Source organism: Perca fluviatilis, chromosome 16, assembly GCF_010015445.1.
Source record: "Perca fluviatilis chromosome 16, GENO_Pfluv_1.0, whole genome shotgun sequence".
Classification (NCBI taxonomy): domain Eukaryota; kingdom Metazoa; phylum Chordata; class Actinopteri; order Perciformes; family Percidae; genus Perca; species Perca fluviatilis.
This window is the reverse complement of record NC_053127.1, coordinates 4,807,179-4,812,178: the sequence shown is the minus strand read 5'-3', so window position 1 is coordinate 4,812,178 and position 5,000 is coordinate 4,807,179. Positions and strand designations below refer to the sequence as shown.

At 39.7% G+C, this 5,000-nt stretch overlaps 1 protein-coding gene across 1 annotated transcript in view; it reads left to right on the top strand.

Annotated features, from left to right (window-relative positions):
* The window catches only part of LOC120544555 (E3 ubiquitin-protein ligase Siah2-like), a gene marked incomplete at its 3' end in the record, with an annotated part of 540,100 nt that overhangs the window by 9,694 nt on the left and 525,406 nt on the right, over window positions 1-5,000 (top strand).

The following is a 5,000-nucleotide window of genomic DNA, read 5'->3' as shown; positions in this document are numbered from 1 at the left end:
TTGTTGACGACATTAAATCATCCGTTTAGAAAGTTAAAGGTTGGTCGGGTGGGGGAGGATGGGTCAAACTATGGCTGGGCGATATGAAGAAAATCCAATATCGCGAGATTTTTCACCAGATATATCGATACCGCAACGATAGTGTAGCGTTGACTATCGGTGCTTTCACAAAATATTTACACGATGAGATTTTAGATGAATAATCATCAGTAATGTGGATATAATGACTAAGAGGGTAAAGGCAAATAATAGAACAGTTACAACAGTCTGGTAAGTTCAGGAAATGACATCACTTTACTGTAATACAGCCTTTAAAACCAGGAGAAGACACTTATGTCATATCACTATATCACGATATCCAAAATCTAAGACGATATCTAGTCTCATATCACGATATATCGATATAATATCCATATATTGCCCAGCTCTAGGTCAAACAACACAGGAGACTGGGGTATCGTGTCCAGCATGTAGAGGTGTGAATCTTCACTGATCTCCCGATTCGATGACGATTATCACGTCAGCGATTCGATATCTCGATGCATCACGATGCGTCAAATACATGTTTCTATCAAAGCCATGTAGGATATTTAATTCATAGCTTTTCAAGCTTCAAAAACCAAAACATTCTGCAGAGCTCTAATAATAAATAAACTGGATAGATAAAACTATACAGCACTGAGCACATGGCTCCTCCTGAATGTGCAAAACATAACCAGAATATGTAAACACAAATGTTGTTAGGCCTACATTACATTGCAAACAGAAATAATCGATTATGAGCCGGCCGATTTATCTATGCAGCATCGTCCAGGTGCACGATTCGATGCATCGATTATTTGATTAATTTCAACACCTCTACCAGCGTGTCACGTTTCCTTTCCACGTTTTGTTCTTTTCCTGAACCCAACGTTAGCCTCGCGATAACGCGCCACGTAGCTTTAGAAAGTGGGCGTGTATGTTTACGCGAAGTCATGATGTCATGTTTGAGGCTCAGACTTGGAAGTTAAATCTGGATTTCTGAAGTTATTTGTCCCTCTCGGCTCTCCGTACACAAAAAAATATATCAGACTCACAAGAGGACAAAACCAGCAGTTTTTAGACTTAAAAAACTAACAAAACTACCAACTGAACTGAAGGAATACTAACCGGAAGAAGCTCGCACAATGCTCCGTCATTAGTTGTTGTTTTGAATGAGAAAAATTGCATTTTTTTTGTATCTGTTAGTAATGCTTATGGAACCAGAGAGCAGCTTATAAATGTAATAGTCGAAGGCTAATCGTTTAATCTTTGCAGCTCTAGCGTTGTTGCAGCTTTCCACCACTTAAGTTATTACGAAGTAGAAGATTTGGTTAACACTTTACTTAAAGGTATCGACATAATCGTGTCATGAACGTTTATGACTTCTGTCATTAACTGTCATTTGGTTGTTGTCATGACAAGTTGACGTTGTTTGGGTTGTCTTGATTACGACAACTTGACATTAATCAAAGACTACGTTTACATGCAGCCAATAACCTGTTCAAAACTGGAATATTAGCAATAACCCGGTCGCGCACGGCCATGTAAACACCGGCAAAAACCCGACTATGCTCATATTCCGGTTTTTAAAAACCCGAATATGCTACCTGGGTTACCCCTTTTCTAACCCGAATTTTTGGTCATGTAAACGCGTATCGGCATATCCCATCACAAGGAACATTGATTTGTGTTCTGCGCATGTTCTATTTGCAAGGAATCTTGGTCTTTTGAGTAGAGGAACTTCTTGTATGCGCCAGAAAACATAGTTATAATAATAATTATATACTATAATAATATAGTTATATATATATATATATATGTGTGTCAATGCAGAAAACCTGCGCGCAGTATACCGGAAGTAAAAAAGAAGTAGAGGTAAACCTTATACACTGTCTATGAGGTAAACGTAGCGAGACGCAGCACAGCGCCACACTTTTGGAGCGAGGCGGAAATCGGTTTCTTCATCAGTGTGGTGAAAACCATGAATATAATGTCTTTTATTAGTGTGGTGAAAACCATGAATATAATGTCTTTTATTAGTGTGGTGAAAACCATGAATATAATGTCTTTTATTAGTGTGGTGATAAACCATGAATATAATGTCTTTTATTAGTGTGGTGAAAACCATGAATATAATGTCTTCATTAGTGTGGTGAAAACCATGAATATAATGTCTTCTGTTGTGACGGAAAATACGAGATAGTGAGATTTATAAGAAGGGGACCGAGAAGTTATTGCGTCTTAAGGTTGTCCGTAGGCTACGTCCAGACGCTAACCGTGCGTCGCCGTTTACTTCGGGATATCGCCATTTGATTACAAATTCCACGTATACAGGAGTAACTCTCTCTGCTCACGCGTGTAAACGGGTTATTCCGAATGTTTCAGAAACCCGAATAGTGACCTTAACCCGACCATAACCCGAAAATTGACAGCTTGTAAACGTAGTCAAAGTGACATTAACCACAAGTTGTCTTAGTCATGATAAGTTGACAATACATTAGTTTGGCATGTCTTTGTAATGACAACTTGACATTTAACCAGGATGACATTACCAGAGGATGTCTTTGTCATGACAACTTGACATTTAACCAGGATGACATTACCAGAGGATGTCTTTGTCATGACAACTTGACATTACTTTGTTACGGGGAGCGTTGGGAGCCTGGACAAAAAACGTCGCTAACACGATGGCTTAAGTTGCAAGACGTGAAGGAGCTTTTATTTACAAAAAATATGGTGAGACAATGCAGGACGCCCACAGCAAAAAAACCATAACAAACAAAAAAGAATATCATTTTTACACTAGCAAAGCTCACATCACCTGTCTGGATTGGAGCCACCCTCAGACTGCCCCATATTTAGGTCGGCCAGAGGCTTATATGTCTTAAGCTCCTCCCACTAGACCAACCAACTCTTAATTGCCTCAATTATCTCTCGAATATGTTACCATTGACCATTAGTTAGAATTTCACTGCTAGTTTCTACAATAAACAACTAAACACGTCTTGGGCAAATCATTTTCCACTCATCTTACTTTAGAGAACACCATAGACTTACACATATTTTCAACTAGAAAATCTATCTCACCTATGACCCAATTTCTCTGGAGTGTCCTTATTAAGACAGATGGACATTTAACAGGATGACGACATGTCAAGTTGTCATGACAAAGACATCCTCTGGTAAATGTCATCCTGGTTAATGTCAAGTTGTCATGACAAAGACATCCCAAACTAATTTAATGTCAACTTGTCATAATCAAGACAACCCAAACAATGTCAACTTGTCATAATCAAGACAACCCAAACAATGTCAACTTGTCATAATCAAGACAACCCAAACAATGTCAACTTGTCATAATCAAGACAACCCAAACAATGTCAACTTGTCATAATCAAGACAACCCAAACAATGTCAACTTGTCATAATCAAGACAACCCAAACAATGTCAACTTGTCATAATCAAGACAACCCAAACAATGTCAACTTGTCATGACAAAAAACCGAATGACACTTAATGACAGAAGTCATAAACGTTCATGACTTGTTTATAACGTTTATGACACGTTCATGACCGTGTCTGGTCATAGTTATGACAGTGTTATAACATAGTTATGACAGTGTCAAGTCACGATTATGTCCATACCCTCAAGTAAAGTGTCACCGAAGATTTTAGTTGCACAATGCGGCCTTTGTATCTGTTAGTAATGCTTATGGAACCGGAGAGCAGCTTATAAATGTCATAGTCGAAGGCTAATCGTTCAGTCTTTGCAGCTCTAGCGTTGTTGCAGCTTTCCACCACTTAAGTTATTACGAAGTAGAAGATTTCAGTTGCAGAATGCGGTTGGAAAAGGCTGATGGGATCGTTTCACACAGCGGAGAGAGGAGTCGGGTTGCTGTTCTGTGTTTCCTCGGTCATGTGTTGTTTTCCTGGCCAGACGGCCGTCCTCCTGCTGTGAAGTTTTAATCCCTCTGCTATGTGATCTCCACGTGGCTCGGCAGTCTGTCTGAACAGCTGCTCGCCGGCTGCTGTTTTTTTTTTTTTTGTACGGAGCCGAGGGACAAACCACTTCAGAAATCCAGATTTAACTTCAAAGTCTGAGCCTCTAACCCAGCGCTTCTCAATCAATACAATGAATGTTATGAATACAATACCTTATGAAGTGTAATGTTTTCTATTTTGAAATACATATGTTCTATTGATCAATACATCTATTTAGAGAGACAACTGTAGAGAGTAGTATGTAGATAGAGACAACTGTAGAGAGTAGTATGTACAGAGACAGCAGTAGAGAGCAGTATGTAGATAGTAGTATGTAGAGAGTAGTATGTAGAGAGTAGTATGTAGAGAGACAACAGTAGAGAGTAATATGTAGAGAGACAGCAGTAGAGAGTAGTATGTAGAGACACAGCAGTAGAGAGTAGTATGTAGAGAGACAGCAGTAGAGAGTAGTATGTAGAGAGACAACAGTAGAGAGTAGTATGTAGAGAGTAGTATGTAGAGACACAGCAGTAGAGAGTAGTATGTAGAGACACAGCAGTAGAGAGCAGTATGTAGAGAGACAGCAGTAGAGAGCAGTATGTAGAGAGACAGCAGTAGAGAGTAGTATGCAGAGAGACAGCAGTAGAGAGCAGTATGTAGAGAGACAGCAGTAGAGAGCAGTATGTAGAGAGACAGCAGTAGAGAGCAGTATGCAGAGAGACAGCAGTAGAGAGCAGTATGCAGAGAGACAGCAGTAGAGAGCAGTATGTAGAGAGACAGCAGTAGAGAGCAGTATGTAGAGAGACAGCAGTAGAGAGCAGTATGTAGAGACAGCGTAAGTAGTATGCAGAGAGACAGCAGTAGAGAGTAGTATGCAGAGAGCAGTATGTAGAGAGACAGCAGTATGTAGAGAGCAGTATGTAGAGAGTAGTATGTAGAGAGACGGCAGTAGAGAGACGGCAGTAGAGACTAGTATGTAGAGAGACGGTAGAGAAGT